Source organism: Stegostoma tigrinum, chromosome 13, assembly GCF_030684315.1.
Source record: "Stegostoma tigrinum isolate sSteTig4 chromosome 13, sSteTig4.hap1, whole genome shotgun sequence".
Lineage (NCBI taxonomy): Eukaryota > Metazoa > Chordata > Chondrichthyes > Orectolobiformes > Stegostomatidae > Stegostoma > Stegostoma tigrinum.
Window position 1 is genome coordinate 55,198,428 of NC_081366.1, and position 26,424 is coordinate 55,224,851.

Genomic DNA, 26,424 nt, shown 5'->3' on the forward strand with positions numbered 1-26,424 from the left:
GAGGAACCTCCATAAATTTCCCATCGTCAATGAGAAGGGAGCCCAGCATATTCGTGCAAAAGAGAAGGCTGAAGCATCTGTATCCTCTTTGGCCAGGATTGCAGAATGGGTAATTTATCATGACCTCCTCCTGATGTCCCAGCAACAAAGATGCTGGACATCAGTCAATTTCAATTCACTCCATGTAATATCAAGAAATAGCTGAAGTTACTGGATACTACAAATTCAGTGGGCTTGAAACCATTTTGGCAGCAGTATTGCTTATGGTCCAAAACTAGCTGTGCTCCTGGCTTAGAAACTCCCATACATATGCAACACTGGTATTCACCTAGCAATATGGAAGATTACCCAGACATGTCCTTTCCCTGAAATATAGATAGATCCAACCTGGCCAATTATTGCCTGATCATCTATTTTTTTGATCATTTCAATCCTGATGGAAGTTGATAACGATGCTGTCAAAGGGCATTTACTCAACAATAACCTGCTTGGTGATGCTCAGTTTGACCATTGACAGGGCCATTCGGCTCTTGAACTCATTAGAACCTTGACAAAAACATGAACAAAAGAGCTGAATGTTGGAGGTGGGGACAGGATTGTTGTACATTCATGTCAAGGCAGCATTTGACTAAGTATGACATCAAAGACCCCTAGCAAAACTGAAGTCAATGGGATTAGGAAAAAGCTCTCCAGCGCTCAGAGTCATACCTAGAACAAAAAAATGATGGTTGCGATTGTTGGCGGTTAATTATCGCAGTTCTAGGACATCACCGCAGGAATTTCATATAGGAAGAGGTTAGTTCTTCTCAGTTCTTTCCTGTTTATTTGCACCAAGACAGAACATAGGCCAGTGCTAGTGGCTACTTTATGAAGGTTTTCCGTGTTCCCTTTGAGGAATATATGGAGTGAGGATTTATTTTACTGCACACAGAGCTCTCCAACAGAAATTACTTTGCCATTTACATTACACAAGATGAATTATGAATTGTTACCTACTCCTGGTTCGGGTAGGTGAGTGGTCTTCTTCAGATTGCTTCTTTCAAGCTGTTAATAGATGTGTATCTCCTTGAGAAAAATACTGAGTTTGGAACTTGTTAATGGAGAAATAATGATTTTAAAAAAAAGGTCAACCTCCGTGTGACAGTGTTTTGCACCATAACCCATAGCACACCTGTACAACTCAAAAAAGCTTTTCTTTTCTAAATTATTTAGAGACCAACATTTCAAAGCAGCCTCAAGGACTCAGTTAGTTGAGGCAAATAGTATAAATGCATTTAAGTTTACATGAATGCATGATGAATTAAAAAAGGTGGATATACCAATAGAGATATCTGAAGAGGTAAGGGAGGAGGTTCATGAAATATACATCCCGATATAGACTAATTGGGCAAAATGGCCTTATGCTATGCTGTAAGTTCCATGCAAATCCATACAAATGCATTAAGCAATAAAAAGACCCCAGATTCAGCCTGTTTTAAGCTACAGTGCTCCAATTAACTTTCACAATCCTGCATCTTGTGAAGGGAATTAATTAGCTTTGATGCCCCATAATGGCTCATTATTCATTGAAAGATGTTAGCAGGTAAGTGTGCGTACATGTCTGATCAGGAGAGATCAATGGCTCTTTGGATCAAACGGCTCATCAACATTTACTGTTAAGTTTCATACATGAAGAATGACCACTTGAACGAGGTCTGCATCCATAGAAGTATAGTCCTGCATTAGTCTGAGAGGGAAGAGGGGAAAAAGACTTGTGTTGAGATGAGTGTCAAATACGAATGCAACGTCACGAAAAGTTACTGTTGGCATGGCATGAAAATAGTGCCAGCCAATGAGTGATTAATATGCACGTCTGTGTTGATTTTATACAAGATGGATGGTTGTTTTGTTTGGCACTTAGCAATTTAGCAAGAAAGCAAAACTAATTTTCGGGTGTGAAAAGTATTAAGAAACTGCCATTGAGTGGAAATTCAGGAAGTTTCATTAACAAAAGAATCCATAAAATGGTATAGTTAAGAAGTATTACAAAAATGTCAGCACTAACATCATGAACAGTTATATTTAAATGGAGTGGAATTTTTGCTTCTGAAGTTAAAGTACAATCGCAAACATGTTGGACAGCTTCATTTCAGCCAATGCTTAGCTATTTCACCCAAACACAAGCTTCTTCACTCTTGAGCAAGCGAGATGTTGTACAAGTTAATTGGTGAATCATGTAGTGAGTGAGCTGGATGTATTTACGAGGACTTCAAGGGCTCAAAGGCTCTGGTGTCATACCTAAAGTCCAGATGGACAACACCTCAAATGATACAAACCAGGAGCAGCCCCTCAAACCTTTGCAGGTACCTGTACAACTGAAATAATGGGCTCAAAGAAGGCAAATTTAGCTTCAAAGTTCATCCAGATGATAAACTATCGGACTGTATGATGGAGAGAAGGCATGTCTTTTTCCCAGCTGACCACATCAGGAGGTTATCCCATCTGACCTGCCCATCTTTGTCAGAGATAGCAATATGTATCAGTGTAGCATTATTTAACAGAGATAGCAAGCAAGGCTGCAAGAAGGTCTAAGATATGTTGTGCTCTGCAAGAATAAATGGCACCAATTTCTTTCTGCTAACTCACATTAAAAGAGCATCACTTAGTCTAACGACGCTGTTGCAAATGCAGCTCACCAAGGGTCTCAACATCATATGGATCAGGTCTACCCAAGAGCACAAACTACCTCATACTCTCAAACTGCCAACCCTTCTTGCTCTCAGTGTTTCTTACTCACTCACTTCAGATGTCTCACCATATCACGTGGTTATATATGATCACAACATATTCCTATGCTCATTTTCATCACACTCAAAATGATCATCAAGTGCTGAAAAGGGCTATGAGATCCAAGACTGACAGTTGGTTAATGGACATCATCCCTCTCACCTCTTTGAGCAAAGTGGGGTTGAGCTGTTAGGTGAAGACCAGAGCTGTTCCTATGGGAATGCAGAAACTGCAATGGGCCAGCATTCCAATGATCAATGCACCGCCATGCACTACAAACATGTGCGATATGTTAGCTGCATAAGCTACTGTCACATGCAGCATCTCTGACTTTGATGCAGCACGATACCATACAGTGAAATATAATCTCTCCACAACCATGTCCTATTACTATAAGCTGCCTGTCTTTTCCTCTGTGGTAAAGTTTTACCTCAGCCAGAGGCACAGCATGATCCTAAGCAACCTAAGATAGCAAGTGCTGCCTGAGCCACCCCACAACAAGCAACAGATGTTCTGTGGCTAACACATTGACAGAGCCCATTATGCAGATTGCGAGCTCAGAGAGGATCACTGTGCCCTCTGACAAAGAGGGCACCTGCTCTAGTTGTAGCAGTTCCATCAAAGGTAAAGAGAAAGAAATAGCCAGTACAGCCATAAATTCATCCAAGGTAAATACAGATGGCTCAACTCAAGGGTGCCTGTTCAGGTTTTACTCGGTCATTTTGAAGCATTGAGTTTCTCAACTAGGGGTAAGTTAATTGTGTATACTGGGTAATATGGCAAGGTAGGTAATTAGTTTGATGCACATACATGTTAGTGGGGGCTGAGAATTTGATCTTGTCATTTAAGAAAAGAGAATTTAATTGCAATAGTTTTTCTTGATTATAAAAATCTGAAGTTTGGAATCTCACCTCATCATTACCCTCATCATTTCAGGAAGGAGAACATCGTATCCATAGTCTCCTTGAAATAATAAAATCTTTCTAGGAACTTCACTGGCATGTTGTGAAACAAATTATGGGATTGAGTCACATAGGAGTTATTAGGTCAACATTAATAGTTAATGCATCTTTAATGTAGAAAGAGGGGTAGAGAAGTGGAGAAGGAGGGAAACGTATTCCAGAGGGCAGAGCTTTGGAAGCTGAAGATGGTGTTTAGGACCATGGAAATAACCTTAAGAGGATGTAATGAAGCTTCTTCCCACGTGGTATAAATAGCCTAGTATGGGCAGAGCCAGTTGTGAATAGATCAAAGATGGAAGATTGTTAGAATTCAAGGAACGGCCACTTAACAATGTAACGTAAGTTCTGAAATTGGTTTATCTCAGCTTTGTATGCATAATTGTCCTTATTGTGAATACACAATAAATAGGATTTCACAGAAGCCTACTCTTGAAGACCAGTCAAGATGTCCACATGACAAAAGATGGTGGCAACAATGGGATCAACTGCCATGAAAATCATGGTAAAAATTGTGATGATTGTAACAAGGCCATCCAGCTGGATCTCACAGAACACTGATTGGGGCTGGAGGTCAAATATTGAATGCAGGTGAGTTGAACCACCTCTTATTAGCAGATACACTGCTGTGGGTATCCCCAATAGAAGTTTCTGTAATTGTATTAAATTTTTTGCATGAGCTCCCAATCACAACAAACATTATCAGACTTTGGATGCTATAAGATCTGGACCTGTCAAAACTTAAACAACTGGTGATGATAGGGAAATCCAAAGGGCTGTCACAACTAGAATTGAAACTCTTTGTGACCTGGAGAGACCAACTCATGGTAGAGAACAGCATATTTTTATGGGGACAAGCGTGATTATCCCAAACTCTACCAGGGCTATCCAGAGGTCTCCAGAATGATGATGTTAGCAAGGTTATGTCTGGTGGACATAGTGGCATTGCTGGGGCAATTCCCAGAGCGTCAACAAGGACAAAAATTACTGCCAGCAGCTCCTCCACATCCTTTGGAATGGCTGGATAGCTGTGTAAACCTTGGACTCAATTACATTTTGACTATGCAAGTCCTGACATGGGTTCAATGTTTGTAGTCATTGTAGATGCCCACTCAAAGTGATTGTACATGCACAGTGCCCATTCATCAAACACGGAGACGGTGATTGAAAAACTGCATGCAGCTTTTTCAATACACAGAGTCTGGAAGTGTTGGTCACAGATAGTGGGCTATCAGTTACTGGCAGGGAATTTGGGTATTTTCTAAAGTCGAATGGGATTCAACATATGAGATCAATACCACGCATCATCCAATGGCATCCAGAAAGAGCAGTCCAAACTTTAAAAGTTGGCTTGAAGAGACAGCCTACAGCCTCGCTAGACTCTGAGCCAGATTAAGGCTGATCTTCTTGAACTTGGGGGAGGGTGAAATGGTATCAGGAATGCCAATGCTGGGAACAAGGTTCTGCCAAGCGAGAGAGACAGTGTGATACATGGAACAAAGTTTGGTATAAGTTTCATGGAAATGGCCCTGCATACGTAATAGGCACTGTTGACATGAGGTCAGAACCAATGACCTACAAAATTTGGGTAGATATGATGGTCCTGAACAAGCACGTGGACCATATGAAAGGCATGAATTCACAAAACATGCACTGTCCCTCAGAACAGTTGGAAGGCTCGTGGAACCTGTGGGTTCACCCTCTGTGAGATGGACATGATAGATGTAGCCGTTTCAACATGTTTGCCACAGGAAAGAAAGGAGAGGAATTCTACCTCAGTACTCCTGGCACAGGAGGCAAGCTCCCATGCTTTGCATGTTTCCCATTTCGGATGTCAAACACAGGACTTGGATCCAGTTCTAAAATGCCCTAGGAGGGTCTCAAAGAGAAAGCGCTGGCCTTGGGGTGGGGGCAGTGGATGTAGTGGCTGTAGCAAGGTCTGCCAGCTGGATCTCATAGAACATGATTTGATTTGATTTATTATTGTCGCATGTACCAAGATATAGTGAAAAGTATTGTATTAAGTGCTAACCAGACAAATCATACATTACATCAGGGTAACAGAACAGAATGCAAAATAGTATTACAGCTACAGAGAAGATGCAGAATGTGAGTTCCCTGACTGGCGCTGCTAATCTGGTCCAATCAGGGAGCCTGGGTTGACAAACTCTGATAACTGACTCTGTAGATGCAGTATTAACATAAAGGACTGTTTGTGTGGAAATATAGGTTGACTTGGTTTTGGGATACCAACCTCTGGAGTTTATTCAGAAATAAAGAGCGAGGAGCATATCTGAAATAACCTGGAGAAGAAAACTCAAAGAATCACTTGTCCAAAAAATCTTTGTACAGCTTTAAGACTACCTAGAAGTCTGAGGACCCATAGAACTGTGCTACTGTGCTATGATACTGTGAAGGAAAAATCTCTAAACATAAAATTCCTGCAGAGAAATTACAGTTGATGAAATCTTTTACAGGAAGTGATGGAGAAACAAATTTTTCAGGGGAAAAGAAAGCAGTGAAGACAACAAATGCTGCCAAGGGGATAAATTTGGATCGAGCAATATGAAAAGAAGCTAGTTACCAGACATCCTACTATTTCTCACCCAGAGCAGTCTGATCCCTTAATGAGAAAAACACCCTGAAAAGCTATGCTGGGAAGCAGAGTTCAGATTTCTGGCAGTTATTTAAAAGCTTTAAATTATTTACTCAAGGGAAAATTTATCACCAAGCAAGAAGATTGTTCAGTTACAGCCTCACTGCGCAACAATTAATTGTAAAGTTTGAGAGTGAGGATTACTTTGGCGTTTGAAGTTTCAAAGCTCTAATAGTTACATTACTCAATTCTCTCTTTTTTAGAGCTTTGGACGAGAAGCTTGTTAAGGAAGATAGATAGATTATCATTAGATGGACATGCAGGAGTCCTCTGTAGCTGTCCTTCTGACAAGCAAGTGCTCTGTTTTGATACTGATGAGGGAGCTGGCCCATCAGGTGACAGTAGCTGCAGCCAAAGCAGTGGCACCATAACAGGTCCTGCAGTACAGGGGAGAGGGACAAAGCATTGTAGAGCAATAGTAATAAATCAGGAAATAAGCGAGAGTGGAAAGCAGATGTCCCATGATTCCCATTAGATACCAAATCAAATATTGAACAAGCTAGCACATTTCACTACTACAGGAGAAGATTGCCAGATCATATGCTAATTCTGAAAACAAACCATAATTGATGAACTCATAATAGGCCTCAATCAATAGTTACTTCAAGAACAAATATGTCATTGGAAAGATCACTCATCAGTAGCTGATACCAACTCCCTGAAGTGTCTGTAGATAACTATATAAATCATCGTGTCTTTACTGAGCCATGCAACTATGGAAACCTACAAAAAGAGCTCAGATGTGGCAGAATTGTCATTTGCCTCTTAGACAAATCAATCGCTAAACTTCTTCACTCAAAAAAAGTTTTAAATCCGGAAGGAGCTGTCCAAATAGCAGTGGATATAGAGTCTGGAAGTTGTTTCAGAAATATTATATAACAAAAATTCCATTGAATGCAAATATTTGATGATTACTCTAAGAATAGTACAGTATTAGACCAGGTGAGCCAGACTCCTTAGTAAAAGATATTCTGCATGTCATGACTTCAATATGAAATCTTAAACAGTGTAATACAATAGTATATTGAGACAGGTTTGGTTCCAAAACACCACACCAATTAAAACAAAACTGTTCAACCTTCCTTGGACAACGTATCTATTAGAAAAAGAGATCACTTCTCAGAGATGTGCTACACACTAAAGAACACACCAAGCCCTAAACCAAATAATTTTTTAACCAGCATGTATGTTCATGATTTGGAACGGAATGCTGAAGGGCAGGTCACTATTGAAAGTTTCTTAGTATGGAGACTAAGTACTTACAAACCAACAGCAACACTCTTAAAGAAGTAACGCCATCACCTGATCCAGATGGCATTAATGGTTAAGGAAAACAACCTAAATTTCCCACAGTTATGTCAACGTCAGACCCTTCAGCAAGTACTACCAGATCAAGATGTTTAGTCATGCCACTAGACTGTATCTATCTCTGATGTTTATATCCAGTCGAGAGAAAGTAAACTCACTGACTTTACCTCAAGTGTTTTGATACATTACCACATCTTTCTTTACCCACCTATCACCACAGGTGAGTCAAGTCAAAAACTTGTGGAGAGATGAGAGACATAAAGTAAGAAAATGGAAGGTGAATAGTTAAAAAGAAAACTCAAGTAACCTATGAGAATGTTTAAATAAATTAATCAACATTTATGACAGAGGGAAAGTACAGACTGTTGTATAAAGTCTTTAGCAGACAAGTTTGTGATGGTGTCATGGAGCAGTTCTAAAGGTCAATGCTCAATGTGAGTGTTTTATTAGATACAAAATAGGTAGATCACAGATTGAAGATCATTGGAATATAGGTAACAGTCTGTTAATGTAACAATAAGACCTGAACCTCGTGTCTCTGCCATGCAATAAATGCAGTTTTACAGAAACATAAGTTTATAGACAGTTGCTGAATTTGCCCCTTCCTCAACTAGTCTGTCTTGAGCCCAAACTCTCAGGTGTGACCTTAAAAAGTACACACATGATAAAATTAGCAGGGCTGCACTGGTGGAGTGAATAGAATCAGCATATTGCAAGAAGTAGGATTAGACATGACCAAATATCTCAGAGGTGTGGGGCTAGGTAATTTTACAGAAATAGGGAGGGATAAGGCTAAGCAGTGATTTGAAAAGAACGATGTGAAATTTAAAGTACAAAAATTTTCTTCATCCAAGATCCAATATCATTCAGCAAGAAACAGCCACTACAAGGAAATCTTAACTAAGATTGCTGTAGAAGGATAAAATATCTTTTCTTGGTAACATTTCAGAGAATGGAGACAGATATATACTGACATTAGAAATTGTCCAAGTCAGCCAGATCATCACTGCAGCCAACAAACCAAAACAGCATCACAGGAATAAACAACTAGGTCCAGCTAGTTAACTTACAACATGATATGGAGCCATTCTTAGCACCAGTTTATAAATAATGAAGTTTATAATGGCAGGTCTATAAATATGATGCATCAAGGCAAACTACGTACAACAATAGAAATAAATCTCTACTTTGACGCACTCCAAACATTTCACTGCGTGACATTTAGTCTGCTGTGGTGATTTAAGCGGAGGAAATTTGTATGGACTTAACCAAGTGTGAAATTATTTATGACGCAAATTTAAAATGTTTTCTGCATTGTCTAATGCCAAAATGTTGACAATCTATTAGGGAAAAATGTTATAAATTATGATTCAGCAGTTTTCTTGAAAATGGGAAATATTGCATTACATTCTACAATTGTACATGTGGTTACATTTTGCTTTAGTAAAATTCTTTCTGATAATGTAATTGTTTTCCAAGATTACTACAACTTTCTGACAAGAAGATCTTGTTCCTGTTAATGTTAATTTTAAAACCCAGAACAAAATGTCAAGCCCTTTGATTTTGATTTAAATTGATTTGATTTGATTTGAATATTGCTACATATACTGAAATACAATGAAAACTACTGTTTTGTGTGCTATCCAGTCAAATCATGCCATACATATGTACATCAGGGTAATAGAAAAGAATGCAGAATATTGTGTCATAGAGCCATAGAGATGTACAGAACAGAAATAGACCCTTCTATCTACCTCATCCATGCTGACCAGATATCCTAAACTGATCCAGTCCCATTTTGGCCAATATCCCTCTAAACACTCTCTATTCATGTACCCATCAGATGTCTTTTAAATGTTGTAATTTTATCATTCTCCATCACTTCTTGGCAGCTCATTCCGTATACGCACCACCCTGTGCATGAAAAATTGTCCCTTTTAATTCCTTCCGCTTTCACCTTAAATCTTTGCACACTGGTTTGGACTCCCCTACCCTGGGAAAAATGACCTTGGCTAATCATCTACCCATGCCCCCCATGATCTTATAAACCTCGAAAATGTTATCTCTTAGCCTCTGAGAGTCCAGGGAAAATAACTCCAGTGTACTCAGCCTCTCTCTCTCTATAGCTCAAACCCTCCAATCCTGGCAGCATCCTTGTAAACCTTTTTTGAACCCTTTCAAATTTAACAACATTTTTCCTATAGCAAGGAGACCAGAATTGAATGAAGTATTTCAAAGCCTGACCAATGTGCTGTACAGCTGCAACATGACCGGTCGACTTCTGTACTCAATGCACCCTTACAGCGGCAGAGAAGGTGCAGAGAAAAATCAACTTTAATATATGAGTGCTCCATTTAAAAGTCTGGTAATAGTGGGGAAGAAACTGTTGTTGAGTCTGATGGTACGTGTTTCAAACCCATTTGCACATCTGGTTTGTGTGACAGACGGGACTATGTTCAAAATTCTCTGCAATTTCTGGCTGTCTTAGGCCAAGTAGTTGCCATACAATGCTGTGGAGTATCTGAATAGGATGCTTTCTATGGTGTATTTATAAAAATTGGCAAGTGTCATGTGAGCATGCTGAATTTCCTTCACCTTCTGAGTAAGTAGAAGCATTGTTATGCTTTCTTAACCGTAACATTGATGTGGATGGACCATAACAGATTGTTAGTAATCTTCAGTCATAGGAACCTAAAGCTTTCAACAATTTCCACCTCAGCATCACTGATTCAGACGGGGTGCAACGTCCACATCTTGAAGTTGATAACCAACTCTTTCATTTTTCTGAATTGAGGAAGAAATTGTTGCCTTTCCAACATGCCACTAAGCTCCCTATCTCTTTCCTGTACTCTGTCTCGTCATTGTTTAATAACTGACCTACTACAGTGGTGTCGCTGGTAAACTTATAATAGGACTTAGAGCAGAATTTGGCTATACAGTTGTGAATGTATAAGGAGTATAGTAAGTGCCAGCATATGCAGTCTTGCAGACCACTAGTGTTGAGGGTTTTTTGTGGAGGAGGTGTTGCTGTCTATCTTTTCTGATTGCAGTCTGTGGTTCAGGAAGTTGAGGATCCAGTTGCAGAGAGGTAGCCGACTCCTAGGTCTAGAGTTTGGAGATGAGTTTGATTGGAATTATTCCCATAGAGTTGTAGTATCACAGAGTCATACAGCGTGGAAGCAGATCCTTCTGTCCAACCAGTTCATGCCAAACACAATCCCAAACTAGACTAGTCTCATCTGCCTGCTCCTAGCTCATATACCTCCAAACCCTTCCTTTTCATGTATCTATCTAAATGTCTTTTAAACATTGTAATTGCACCCACATACACCAATTCCTTACGAAGTTTGATCATAATGCGAACAACCATCCAAGTAAAAAATTTGCCTCTCATGTCTTTTTTATATCTCTCTCCTCTCACCTTTAAACTGTGCCCGCAATCTCAAAATCCCTCATCCTCAGGAAAAGACAACTACCGTCAAGTCTATCTGTACTTCTTATTATTTTATAAACTTCTATCAGGTCCTCTGTCAAACTTCTACTCTCTGGTGGAAAAAGGCAGAGATAAATTCAATAAGTAGGAGTTTAATGTAGGTGTCCTTGTTATCCAGATGCTCCAGGCATGAATGTAGGGTTGGAGAGATAGTGTATACTGTGGATCTATTATGATGGTAGGCAAAATGTGGTGGATCAAAGCGATCTGAGAGTCTGGAGTTGACATGTGCTGTGATTAACCTCTCGAAGCACTTCATGATGATGGATGTTAGTACCACTGGGCGGTAATCACTATGGCACATTGCCTGATTTTTCTTTTGCACTGGTATGACAGCAGTCTCCTTGAAACAGATGACAACCTCAGATCATAGTAAGGACATCTTAAAGATTTCTACAAATTTTCCCACCAGCTGGCCCATACAGGATCTGAGTGCACATCACAGACTCCATCTAGGCCAGCTGCTTTCCATGGGTTCACTCCCAAGAAGGCCGAACAAATGTTTGTGGCGGTGACTGTGAGGTACAGTTGCACTCAAGTCTGTGGGGTAGGGTGATATTGTTTCACTGACCTACTATTCAAAATGTGCATAGAATGCATAGAACTCATGGGGATTAGATGCATTTGTTGCCAGTGATTATGCTTGACTTTGCTTTGTGGCCTGTTATGTCATGTAAGCCTTGCTATAATCAAAGTGTGTTTGTGTGGTCAGTGTGGAACTCAAGTTTAGTCTGCTATTGCCTCTTGGCATCTTTGATGACTTTGCAAAGATTGTACCTTGATTTCCTGCATGGTCAAGGTTTTCTGACATGAACATTTCAGACCTGGACTTCAGTAGGATCCGTGGTTCATCCATGGTTCCCAGTTGGGGAACACTCACATTAACTTCTTCGGCATGCAGTCCTCGACACACTTATTAATGAAGTCTATTAAAGTCATGGCATATTCACTTAGGTTGGTTACTTGAATTTGGACCAGTCCACTGACTCCAAGCAGTCATGTTGGATCTCATCTGTTACCTCAGATCGACACTGTATGAGTGTCGGTACTGGATCCTCACATTTCAGTTTCTGCTTGTAAGTCAGGAAAAGGAGCACAACCTTATACTGTAACCATAGAATCTCTACAGTGTGGCAACAGGCCTTTTGATCCAATAGGGCCGCACCAACACTCAGAGCATCCCACCCAGACCCATACCCCTATAAGCCACCTAATCTACACATCTGTGTACACTATGGGCAATTTAGCATGGCCAATCCACCTAACCTGCACATCTTTGGACAGTGGGAGGAAATCAGAGCACCCGGAGGAAACCCATGCAGACATGGGGAGAATGTGCAAGCACCACGCAGACAGTTGCCTGAGGAACCGAACTCAGGATCCTGGTGCTGTGAGGCAGCAATGCTAACCACTGAGCCACTGGGACTCTGGAAGGTTGGGAGACGACCTGATAGAAGTTTATAAAATAATGAAAGGCATAGATAGATACCAAAATGTAGGCAGCAAATGCAGCGGTAGGCATCTTTGATGCTTGTAAAGCCATGGTCAAGGGTGTTTGGATCTCTGGTGGGGCAGGACATGTATTGATGGTATCTTGATAACACTCACTTGAGGTTGCCATCGTTGAAGTCACTGGCTATGATGAACTAGGCTTTGGGGTATTCCATCTCAAGGCTGTTTTTTGACAGGAAAAAACCCAGAAATTTCTGGAAAAGCTCAGCAGGTCTGGCAGCATCTGTGAAGGGAAAAACAGATTTAACGTTTCAGGCCCAGAACCGAATTGTTAACTCTGATTTTTCCTTCATAGGTGCTGCCAGAGCTGTTGAGCTTTTCCAGCAATTTCTGTTTTGTTTCCTGATTTATAGCATCCACAGTTCTTTTGACAGTGTATATTTCATGAAGAGCACTCTTTGATTCCACATGGAGTGGGATGTAAGCTGCTATGAGGATAGCAGAAGTGAAATCCTGCAGCAGCTGGTAGGCACAGCATTTCACTGTTAGATAGTCTGGGTGTGGGGAGCAGTAACCTGCCAGGATCATCCCACCTGTGCACCAGGAGGTGTTGGTTAGGAGGCAGACCCCACAACCCTTTGCCTTGCCTGTGAATGCCGAGCACTCCATTCAGTGAACTGAGAAACCCTGAGGTAGTAAGTTACAGTCAGGTGTAGTTGGAGTGAACTATGTCTCTGTAAAACAGAGAACATAGAAGTCCCTTATTTCATTTCTTTAGGTAAGTCTAGCTTTAAGTTCGACAAGCATGTTTTCAATGGCTTATAATTTGCCAGGAAAATACTGGGGACAGGGTACTTGATACCATGCTATTTCGGTCTCACTTGCAGGCCGCTATGTCTCCTATGTTTCCTGGCTAAGTGACTACTTCTGTTTGGGCCTGGGAGTCAGTGCAGATTGTCAGTGCCATTCTGGAAGGCATGTGGGTACATCTGGCATGGTTCTGTACGCTGGTCATGGGATCAGGCACTCTGGACAGTCTTATTTGTGGTCTGGTCAGGCCTTGATGTCAGGTCTCCACAAAGTTGGGCTGGGTGTCGCATCCAATCCATTGAGTGGGCTACCGATTGGTGTTCAGGTCAGGCCATTGAGAAGCTGACAAGTGGCTGGACTCTTCATTGTCATGGTCACGGCTCCAATATCGGGAGTCAGGCCCTATTGGTTCACATGGTCAGGTACTTCGGGAGGTCCTGGTCTTTGTCAGGTCAGATCCAGTTAGGATGGAAAGGTCAAAAGGTGGCCAAAACCATAAGTAGATTCAAGAGAACATTGCAAGTAATTCTGACGGACATAAAATTGAAATTTAACAGAGTAGAATGAGTATAATTGATGTAAGGATTCTGCTGGGATCAGCGTGCGAAGAGTCACCACGTTCCAGTGCCATATTGCTGATGTAAATGTGAATGAACCACTACCATTTGATATATTTTAAAAGAAGATAAATTCTGCCAGAATTTTCAATAACTGAGCGCAAATGTATTGACGCTTGGAAAGTATTGGCATTGGCGATTTTGCAGCTTACAAATTCTCTTTATGTCATTTAATAACTTGCAGTCTCAAAAGTTAGTCAATGTAGAAACTCTTCCACATACATTTCATGCACCTTTAGCTGGGATTATTCTTCATATGTTTGAGCCCCAGCAGTTGATTTTATGCACTTGTTTGTTTTAATCTGCTCAAGATGTTCTCTGTCTGTTCTTCTGTTCTATTGATAAAGTAATTTCCACTTCTTTTAAATGTTATTGATTTTTAAGTTAGGACACCACAAGTCAACCATTCGACATTTTAAGAGAACGGTCCTTAGCACCGAGTTAGAGAACAGAAGAAACATCCATGCAGAATTGTTATCATGTTCCAATCACATGCAAAGGAGACCATTGAAATTTCACAATGTACTGACACTGTTTAACATAAACTGCACCTCATGTTGTTCTATTTGGCAAATAAAGGGAGACAGCTTGCCAAATACATTTTTTCAGATTAGCGTTTTGTTACGTTTTTTAAAATTGCATTTTCTTTGCAAATGGGGTCCAGGATATAGGGTTGACTGCAAACGAAAATTCTACATAAGCCAAAAGGAATGTAATTGCTTTGGAAAGAACAATATATCGAGTTTTGAGAAGATTTGGAGCTCAGGTTGAGGTTCTGGATGTGAGTTTGCTCGCTGAGCTGGAAGGTTAGTTTTCAGACGTTTCGTCACATTTTTTTATTTGAAAAAATATACTTTATTCATAGAATGTACAAAAAAAAACATTTATACACCTACCCGGTCATGCAGCCGCTCCGGGTTACCCGGGGGTACGTACACCAACTAAACGCAAAAACAAAACAAAGAAGAAATAAAAACAAAGCAAAGAAAATACCCTGGCAGTCCTCTCCCCGCACAGTCCCCGTTGGCCCCCGACCAGTTGGGGAAGACGTCAGCTGGGCCCAGTTACCAGATAGGGCCCTTTTTTTCTATTCTGGACAAGGGGTTTCATCGGGTGGTCTTTCCCCACCGCGCCTTGGCGGCAGCTGCCCCAAGCTTTAGTGCGTCCCTCAGCACGTAGTCCTGGAGCTTGGTGTGCGCCAGTCTGCAACACTCGGTCGGGGTCAGTTCTTTCAGCTGGCAGACCAGCAAGTTGTGGGCAGACCAAAGAGCACCTTTCACCGCATTGATGGTCCTCCAGGCGCAGTTGATGTTGGTCTCGGTGTGCGTCCCGGGAAACAGCTCGTAGAGCATGGAGTCCCGCGTCACAGATCTGCTCGGGACGAACCCTGACAAATACCACTGCATCCACCTCCAGACCTTCTGCGCAGAGGCACACTCCAGAAGGAGGTGATCGACAGTCTCGTCCACCGCGCAGCTGCCTCAAAGGCAGCGTGCGGTGACGCAGAGATTCCAGGCATGCATAAAGGATCTCACTGGCAGAGCCCCTCTCACCGCCAGCCAAGCAATGTCCTTGTGCTTGTTTGAAAGTTCTGGCGATGAGGCATTCTGCCAAACAACATTGGCAGTCTGCGTGGGGAACCACATGACGTGATCCGCCCTCTCCTCTTCCCGAAGGATCTCGAGGGTATTACGTGCTGACCACTGCCTGACGGCCTTCTGGTCAAAGGTGTTTCCCTTCAAAAATTTCTCCACGAAGGACAGGTGGTATGGGACGGTCCAACTATTCAGGGCGTTCCGCAGCAACGAGGCCAGGCCCATCCTTCGCAACACCGGGGACAGGTAGGACCTCAGGAAGTAGTGACACTTGGTGTTTGCGTACTGAGGATCTACGCACAGCTTGATGGAGCCACACATAAAGGTAGCCATCAGGGCGAGGGTGGCGTTCGGTACGCTCTTTCCCCCATTTTCCAGGTCTTTGTACATGGCATCTCTGCGGACCTGGTCCATCCTCGACCCCCAAATGAAGTGGAAGATGGCCTGGGTGACCACAGCCGCGCAGGTCCAGGGAATAGGACAGGCCTGCGCCACATACAACAGTACCGAATTCCCCTCTCACCTGACAACCAGGTTTTTACCCGCGATGGAGAGGGACCGGAGTGTCCACCTGCCCAGCTTCTGCTTCAGTTTGGTGATACACTCCTCCCAAGTCTTAGTGCACACCCCAGCTCCATCAAACCAAACACCCAGCATCTTTAGGTAGTCCGCCCTGACAGTGAAGGGGATGAAGGAGCGGTCATCCCAGTTCCCCAAGAACATGGCCTCACTCTTACCCCTATTGACTTTGGCACCCGAGGCCAGTTCAAACTGGCCGCAGATGCCCAACAGCCTACTCACCGACCGACGATCGGTGCAGAAGACGGCGACGTCGTCCATGTACAGGGAGGTCTTGACCTGAAGGCCTCCGCTGCCTGGGATAGTCACTCCCTTCAGGCTCACGTCCTTCCTGATGGATGCGGCGAAGGGCTCCACACAGCACACGAACAAGGCAGGAGAGAGCGGGCAGCCCTGCCTGACTCCAGATCTGACGGGAAAACTGTCCGATTCCACCGTTTGATCGAAACTGCGCTAATGGTGTTGATGTAGCGCAGCCGGATCCAATTGCAGATGCGCTCCCCGAACCCCAATTTGGAGAGGACGTCCCTCATGTAAGCATGAGAGACTCTGTCGAGCAGCTTGGCGTCCTTCACTGTGCACATCAGGAATCTGGACATGATGTCCGGTTTACTCCCCACACCCGCTGTCCCCACGCCGGATCTTCCATCTGCATCGATGATGCAGTTGACGTCTCCGCCGAGGATGACCGGCCTGGACGTAGCCAGCAGGAGTGGAAGCTGCTGCAGAACGGCCAACCGTTCACTTTGTACCGCTGGGGCGTACATGTTGATCAGCCTCAGGGGAGCGTTCCTGTATGTGACATCAGCCACGAGGAGGCACCGCCCCACCACCTCCTGAACTTGAGAGATGGTGAAGTTGAGCCCCCACAGCAGAATAGCCAGGCCCAAGGAGCGACAGTCGTTACCCCCCGACCAGGTCGAAGGCCCACAGGTCTAGGCGCCCGACCATTTCCCGTACCTGCTGAGGTGCGGTATCCCGCACTCCTGCAGAAACAGGAGGTCCACCTTGATGGTGGTCAGGTAGGCCAACGTGGACACACATCTTGCGGTGGACTTGACGCTGCGGACATTAATGCTCGCAACTTGTACCCCCATTGTGGGCAGTGACCGCAGTACCCTCCCCAAGTCCAAGGTCCAGCCCCTCCATCCGTCCCTTCACGTCCATTGCCCAGGCTAACTGCTGGACGCTCACCGGGCTCAGGAAACCGTCTGTGCTGCTTTCCAGGTGGCATCCCCCGTCGGGGGTACAGAGTCAGGAGGGTCTGGCTCTGGCTCAGGCTGGGGACGCGCTGTTTCCTCCTTCCCGCCTGAAAGTTCCGGGGGGCCCTCCAGGGCCCCAGCGGTGCGTGGCTGGGTGTCGGAGGGAGCCTCAGGATGCCTCCTGTCACCTGGAACCGGGGTGCTGCTTTCCTTCTCCCTTGAGATCTTTAGCTTCTGCTTTGGGCGGGCCTCCTTCGAACCTCCCTCATCAGAGGAGCTCTTATAGCCCCCCTGTAGCTGCCTCTTCCCGCCTGATGGTTGCGGTTCCTGGGCCCGCCGGCGCGCTTTCCTCTTCGCTTTCCGGACCGTCATCCACTCCCCGGGTTACCTGTCACCTCCTCCATTGATTCGGGGTTGTCAGGGAGGGAGCGGAGCCTGCAGGGGTGCTTTGTTGGCCTCGGGTCCATCCTGCAGGGCTGGGCCCTCCTGCACGACCTGGCACTCCTGCACATTAGTGGGGTCCTTGCAGGGCCTGGTGCCTTCCTCTCCTCCGGGGGGAGTTGCCCCGCATTGCTCCTGCTGGCGACCTGGGCGTAGGTGGTCCCCCGCTGCGGGCATGCCCTAAAGAGGTGGCCCGCTTCCCCGCAAAGGTTGCAGCTTTTTTCTTTTGGGCAATCCTTTGCAAGGTGTCCCTCCTCCCTGCAGTTCCTGCAGATGGTGGCTTTGCAGTCGACCTCCACGTGTTCTGACCAACCACAGGCATGGCAGACTTTAGGTTGGCCTGCGTAGGTCAGGCAGCCCTTGCTCCCGCGAAGCTGGATGGTGGGTGTACGATGTTCCCATCCGAGCCCATCCTCAGCATCACCCTGACCTGCCTCTTACTGGTACAGATCCCGAAGGGGTCCATGATGTCGGTTAGGTCCCCTTCCACCTTCACCTACCTTCCAAGGAAGGTCAGGACATCAACTGCTGGCACATACGGGTTGTACATGTGTACAGTCACCATACGGCTCCTCTGCACTGGCATCACAAACAGCGGGACTGCGGTCAATACAGAGAGGGGGCCCTCACCTCCTTTCTCCTTGAAAACTTCCAGGAAGGGCTCGCAAAGCTTGGCACTCTTGAAGGTTACATCATAAAAACCTCCTCCAGGGAACTCCTGCAGGCAGTAAATGTCCGCAGCAGTGAACCCACAACAGTCCAACAGGACCCTCTTCACGAAGAAGGTGCAGTCCACAGGTGCACCTTCATCCTCCTTCTTCATGGAACCGCGGATGGTGTTCCAGACCCCCTGACCCAGGACATGAGCACTCGCTGCATCCGTCGTTGCAGGTTGGCTGCTTCCCTGTACCAGCGTTAGGCCGAAGCCAGCATTAAGATCCACCGGTTGCAAGGGTGCACAGCCAACCCAATGTCGTCCTTCCACCTCCAACACAGTCGCGCTCTCCTCTTCTTGGTCCACAAAAGAGTGGGTTATTATTTTGTTCCGGATGTAAGCTGGTTCGCTGGGCTGGAAGGTTTGTTCCCAATTGTTTCGTCACTATTCTAGGTAACATCAACTGTGAGCCTCCGATGAAGCGCTGGTGTTATGTCCCGCTTTCTATTTATCTGGTTAGGTTTCCTTGGGTTGCTGATGTCAGAGTGCTGTCTTGGAGGTGAAAGGAGGACGTCGGGTTGGCTGTGCACCCTTGCGACCAGTGGATCTTAATGCTGGCTTCGGCCTAACGCTGGTTCAGGGGAGCAGCCAACCTGCAATGATGGCTGCGGCAAGTGCTCGTGCCCCAGGTCAGGGGGTCCGGAACACCATCCGTGCTTCCGTAAAGAAGGTGGATGAAGGTCCACCTGTGGACCGCACCTTCTTCGTAAAGAGGGTCCTGTTGGACTGTCGTGGGTTCGCTGCTGCAGACATTTACTGCCTGCAGGATTTCCCCGGAGGAGGTTTTTACGACATGACCTTCCGGAGTGCCAAGCTTTGCGAGCGCTTCCTGGAGGTTTTCAAGGAGAAAGGAGGTGAGGGCTCCCTCTCTGTATTGACCGCTGTCCCGCTGTTTGTGATGCCAGCCCAGAGGAGCCGTATGGTGACTGTATACATGTACAACCCGCATGTGCCAGCAGTTGATGTCCTGACCTTCCTCGGAAGGTATGTGAAGGTGGAAGGGGACCTAACTGACATCATGGACCCCTTTGGCATCTGGATCAGTAAGAGGCAGGTCAAGGTGACGCTGAGGATGGGCGCAGACGGGAATGTCGTACACCCACCGTCCAGCTTCGCGATTGGCGGGAGCAAGGGACACTTAACCTATGCAGGGCAACCTAAAGTCTGCCATGCCTGTGGTAGGTCAGGTCACTTGGCGGCCGACTGCAAAGCCACCATCTGCAGGAACTGCAGGGAGGAGGGACACCTTGCAAAGGATTGCCCACAAGAGAAAAGCTGCAACCTTTGCGGGGAAGCAGGCCACGTCTATAGGGCATGCCCGCAGCGGGGGACCACCTATGCCCAGGTCGCCGGCAGGGGCAATGCGGGGCCAGCTCCCCCGGAGGAGAGGAAGGCACCAGGACCCAGCAAGGACCCCACTAATGTGCAGGAGGGGCAGGTCGTGCAGGAGGGCCCAGCCCCGCGGGATGAGCCCGAGGCCAGCAAAGCGCCCCTGTAGCTCCACTCCCACCCGACAACCCGGAGTCGATGGAGGCAGCGACAGGCGACCCAGGGGAGTGGACGACGGTCCGGAAAGCGAGGAGGAAGGTGCGTCGACGAGCCCAGGAACCGCAACCATCAGGCGGGAAGAGGCAGCTACAGGGGGGCTATAAGAGCTCCTCTGACAAGGGGGATTCGGAGAGGGCCCGCCCGAAGCACAAGTTAAAGATCTCGAGGGAGAAGGAAAGCAGCACCCCGCTTCCAGGTGACGGGAGGCGTCCTGAGGCTCCCTCCGACACCCAGCCATGCACCGCTGGGGCCCTGGAGGGCCCCCCGGAACTTCCAGGCGGGAAGGAGGAAATAGCACGTCCCCAGCCTGACCCAGAGCCGGACCCTCCTGCCTCCGCACCCCTGACGGGGGGATGCCACCCGGAAGGCAGCACGGACGGTTTCCTGAGCCCGGAGAGTGTCCAGCAGTTAGCCCGGGCAATGGGCAAGAAGGGACAGATGGAGGGGCTGGACCTTGGACTTGGGGAGGGTACTCTGGTCACTGCCCACAATGGGGGTATGAGTTGCGAGCATTAATGTGCGCAGTGTCAAGTCCACCGCAAGATGTGTGTCCACGTTGGCCTACCTGACCACCATCGAGGCGAACCTCCTGTTTCTGCAGGAGTGTGGGATACCGCACCTCTTCAGGTATGGGAAATGGTCCGGTGCCTGGACCTGTGGGCCTTCGATCTGGTCGGGGGGTAACGACTCTCGTTGCTCGGGCCTGGCTATTCTGCTGCGGGGGCTCAACTTCACCATCTCTCAAGTTCAGGAGGTGGTGGTGGGGGGGGCGCCTCCTAGTGGCTGACATCACCTACAGGAACGTTCCCCTGAGGCTGATCAACGTGTACGCCCCAGCGGTACGGAGTGAGCGGTTGGCCGTCCTGCAGCGGCTTCCGCCGCTGCTGGCTACGTCCAGGCCGGTCATCCTAGGCGGAGACTTCAACTGCATCATCGATGCAGATGGAAGATCCGGCGTGGGGACAGCGGGTGGGGAGAGTCAACTGGACGTCACGTCCAGATTCCTGATGGGCACGGTGAAGGACGCCAAGCTGCTCGATGTCTTCAGCACCCCTGCAGACGGAGTGCAGCGGAGGTACACCTGGTCGCGGCCAGACGGGTCTATCTGCTCAAGGTTAGACTTCCTGTTTGTGTCATGGGCGTTCTCGGTCAGGTCCACCGGCGTCGAGCCGGTGTTCTTCTCTGACAACTGCCTCCTGCTGGCCGACTGTCACTTACCGGACGACCAGCCAGCCGGCAAGGGGACGTGGAAGCTCAACACGACTCTGTTGACCCCAGAGAACGTCAAGGAGCTTATAACGAGTACGCCGGTTGGAGAACCGTGAAACCCCTCTTTGAGTCTCTGGGCGACTGGTGGGAGACGGTGAAGGAGAACGTCAAGAGGTTCTTTGTCCTCAAGGGTGTTCAGAAGGCAAGAGAGAGGCGGGGAAAGCTGACGCGACTCCAGAAAAGTGTGCAGAACCTGCTCCTTCTGCAGTTGATGGAGGTCGATGTCACGGAGGACCTCCGCGAGGTGAGGGGCCAGCAAGCCTCGCTCTTCGCCGCGGAGGCCTCCCGGATAATCTTCCGATCGAGGGTCCGGTCCGTGGAGCAGGACAAGACGTGCTCGCGTTTCTTCTTTCAGAAGGTGCACAAAGAGAGCTCTGTGCTTAGCCGGCTGAAGGAGGACGATGGCTCGGTGACGTTGTCTTGGCCCGACATTTTGAGGATCAGCAGATCCTTCTATGCCGGACTGTACGACACGAAGCCCACGGACAGCACGGCCTCCGAGTCATTCCTGTTGTCTATCACGGAGTTCTTAGACGACAGCACGAGGGAGTGGCTGGACCGGCCGATATCCCTGGACGAGCTGACTGGAGCCCTCAAGTCCTTGGGGAGGAACAGGACTCCCGGGATCGACGGCTTACCGGGCGAGTTGTATTTCACTCTGTGGGACCTGGTCGGCCAGGACCTGCTGGAGGTGTACGATAGGTCAGTTCGGGCAGGGGAATTGTGCAAGTCCATGAGGATGCGCATCATCACCCTCATTTACAAGAGGAAGGGGGAGAGGGAAGAAATTAAGAATTGGCGTCCCATTTCACTATTGAACGTGGACTACAAAATCCTGGCCAAAGGTCATAGCCAACCGGGTCAGGTCTGTCCTGGAGTCAGTGATTCACCCTGACCAAACCTGTGCTGTGCCGGGCAGGAAGATCGCTGAGAGCCTCACGCTCATCAGGGATACGATCGCCTACGTACAGGACAGGTGGGTGGACACCTGCCTCGTCAGCCTGGACCAGGAGAAGGCCTTCGACAGGGTCTCTCATGCTTACATGAGGGACGTCCTCTCCAAATTGGGGTTCGGGGCGGACATCCGCAATTGGATCCGGCTGCTCTACGCCAACATTGTTAGCGCAGTCTCGATCAACGGGTGGGAATCAGACAGTTTTCCTGTTAGATCTGGAGTCAGGCAGGGTTGCCCGCGCTCTCCTGCCTTGTTCGTGTGCTGTGTGGAGCTCTTCGCCGCCTCCATCAGGAAGGACGTGAGCCTGAAGGGCGTGGCTATCCCAGGCAGCGGAGGCCTTCAGGTCAAGACCTCCCTGTACATGAACGATGTCGCCGTCTTCTGCACCGATCGTCGGTCGGTGAGTAGACTATTGGACATCTGCGGCCAGTTTGAACTGGCCTCGGATGCCAAAGTCAATAGGGGTAAGAGCGAGGTCATGTTCTTCGGCAACTTGGACGACCGCTCCTTCATCCCCTTCACCATCAGGACAGACTACCTGAAACTGCTGGGTGTTTGGTTTGGTGGAGCTGGGGCGTGCACTAAGACTTGGGAGGAGCGTAGGAGGCAGCTGCGGTGGCGATGAGACTGTCGATCACCTCCTTCTGGAGTGTGCCTATGTGCAGGAGGTCTGGAGGGGGATGCACTGGTATTTGTCGGGGTTCGTCCCGAGCAGCTCCATGACGCGGGACTCCGTGCTCTACGGGCTGTTTCCTGGGACGCACCCCGAGACCAACATCAACTGCGCCTGGAGGACCATCAATTCGGTGAAAGACAGTCTTAGGTCTGCCCCCAACCTGCTGGTCTGCCAGCTGAAAGAACTGACCCCGACCGAATGTTGCAGGCTGGTGCACTCCAAGCTCCAGGACTACGTACTGAGGGACGCGCTAGAGCTTGGGGCAGCCGCCGCCAAGGCATGGTGGGGAAAGACCACGGTATGAAACCCCTCGTCCAGAATAGAAAAAAAGGGCCCTATCTGGTAACTGGGCCCAGCTGGCGCCTTCCCCAACTGGTCAGGGGGCCAACGGGGACTGTGCGGGGAGAGGACTGCCGGGGTATTTTCTTTGCTTTGATTTTATTTCTTCTTTGTTTTGTTTTTACCTTTAGTTGGTGTAGGTACCATCAGGTAACCTGGAGCGGCTTTCATGACTGGGTAGGTGTGTAAATGTTTTTTTTTGTATGTTCTCTGAATAAAGTATATTTTTTCAAATAAAAAAAAGTGACAAAATGTCCTAAAACTAACCTTCCAGCTCAGCGAGCAAACTCACATTCAAGAACAATATATGTTTAACCATGTAAACGCCAGTATATTGAATTTATTAGTGCGGTTTCCTGCTACTGTTCTGAATCTGCAACCCGGCGAAGACGGTCAAGTGTAGCCACCTTAACTATAGCTGTCTTAATCTTAACAATGGCAACAGAATCTGTGTGACTTTGCTATGAAGGAGTATGATCATACTGTAACCTCAACTGATGGTTTTGTTGAAAAACTGTTCCACTTTGGTTCAGAACTTCATAGGTTTACACAAACATCTAATATTTGAGTACCTAACCTAGGCCAAAACTTAGTACTGAAGCGTTGTTGCACTGAATGACATGTTTTCTTTTGAATGAAATATTAAACTGAGATCCTTGTGTTCTGGATAACATTCCTCCTGAACAACACCATCAAAAACTTTATCTTATTGCCCAAATGGTGTGGGCCAGTTAGCCTAGACCCTTCATCAGAAAAAGATCTAGGCCCAAAACATCAGCTTTTGTGCTCCTAAGATGTTGCTTGGCCTGCTGTGTTAATCCAGCTCTACACTTTGTCATCTCGGATTCTCCAGCATCTCAGGTCCTATTATCTCTGGGCCAATCAGGTGATGTAATTACCAATGTAACAAGAATGGCTACACTGAAAGTTATTCAATGATTGGGAACTGCTTTGGAACATTCAAAGGGTGGATAAGGAGAAATATCAATGAGATTTTCTTTGATTTTCCCCTACGTACATTGGCAGCATAGAACATAAAACATAGAACAATACAATGCAGAACAGGCCCTTCGGCCCTCAATGTTGCGCCAACCTGTGAACTAATTTAAGCCCATCCCCCTACACTATCCCATCATCATCCATATGCTTATCCAAGGACTGTTTAAATGCCCCTAATGTGGCTGAGTTAACTACGTTGGCAGGCAGGGCGTTCTGTGCCCTTACCACTCTCTGAGTATAGAACCTGCCTCTGACATCTGTCTTAAATCTATCACCCCTCAATTTGTAGCTATGCCCCTTTGTAAAAGTTGAAGTCATCATCCTCGGAAAAAGATTCTCACTGCCCACCCTATCTAATCCTTTGATCGCCTTGTACGTCTCTACTAAATCCACTCTTAGCCCCCTTCTCTCCAATGAGTACAGACCCAAGTCCCTCAGCCTTTCTTCATAGGCCCTGCACTCCAGACCAGGCAACATCCTGGTAAATCTCCTCTGCACCTTTTCCAATGCTTCCACATACTTCCTGTAATGGAGCGACCAGAACTGCACGCAATATTCCAAATGAGGCCACACTAGCGTTTTGTACATTTGCAGCATGACATCACGGCTCCGGAACTCAATCCCTCTACCAATACAACCTAACACACTGTAAGCCTTCTTAACAGCACTATCAACCTGGGTGGCAACTTTTAGGGATCTATGTACATGGACACCAAGATCCCTCGGCACATCCACACTACCAAGAATCTTTCCATTGACCCAGTATTCTGCCTTCCTACTTTTCTTCCCAAAGTGAATCACGTCACATTTATCCGCATTGAACTCCATTTGCCACCTTTCAGCCCAATTCTGCAGTTTATCGAAGTCTCCCCGCAACCTGCAACATTCTTCCACACTGTTCACCACTCCACTGACTTTAGTGTCATCTGCAAACTTACTAACCCATCCACCTATGCCTGCATTCAAGTCATTTATAAAAATTACAAACAGCGGTGGTCCCAAAACACATCCTTGAGGCATACCACTAATGACCTGACTCTAGGCTGAATATTTTCCATCAACCACCACTTGTTGCCTTCTTACAGAAAGCCAGTTTTTAATCCAAGCTGCTAAATCTCCCTCAATCCCGTGCCTCTGTATTTTCTCCAACAGCCTACCATGTGGAAACTTATCAAAGGCTTTACTGAAGTCCACGTACACCATGTCATACAGCTCTGACTATGGGCTGTTAATCTTACATGTGCTGGATAGTCTTCTATTGAACTCCCTGACCAACAGTCCACCTATCTTTCTCATAAGGGATACAGGAAGTATAGACCTTTCCACCATACATCATTAATGCAGGCCCTCATCGTGCAACTGTCCAGCTTTCAGAACTGAGGATGTCCTTTTGAATTTCCTGTTTTAGGAGCCTATCTGTCATCCTTAATTGCTAAATAAAAACCAAAAGAACTGCGGATGCTGTAAATCAGGAACAAAAACAAAGTTGCTGGAAAAGCTCAGCAGGTCTGGCAGCATCTGTAAAGGAGAAAACAGAGTCAAAGTTTTGGGTCCAGTGACCCTTCCTCAGAACAGTTCTGCGGTAGGGTCACTGGACCCAAAAGGTTAACTCCGTTTTTTCCTTCACAGATGCTGCCAGACCTGCTGAGCTTTTCCAGCAACTTTGTTTTTGATCCTTAATTGCTTGTTACTCCTAGAGGCAGCCTTTATTTGGGATCTCCCTTCCAATCATCTTCCATGGCCCTACAGTCAGTGTGTCTGCATTCCTGATTTTAAATTGATCCAATTGTTGGGATTAAGAAACTAGAACTAAATACCCAGCCATTGTGTCCAGTTCTGGGCTCCATACTTTGGGAAAGGCATCAAAAATTTGAATGTGTGCAGGTTTTCTTTCAGTAAACTGATATCAAGGATGAAAGACATCACTCATGAAAAAATGACAAAAATTGGAATTTTCCTTGGAATAGAGAAGGTTTTGTGGAGCTTTCATAGGTATAGCTCAAAAATTCTGAGTGTATACAGAAAGGAGCAGAATAAGATATCTC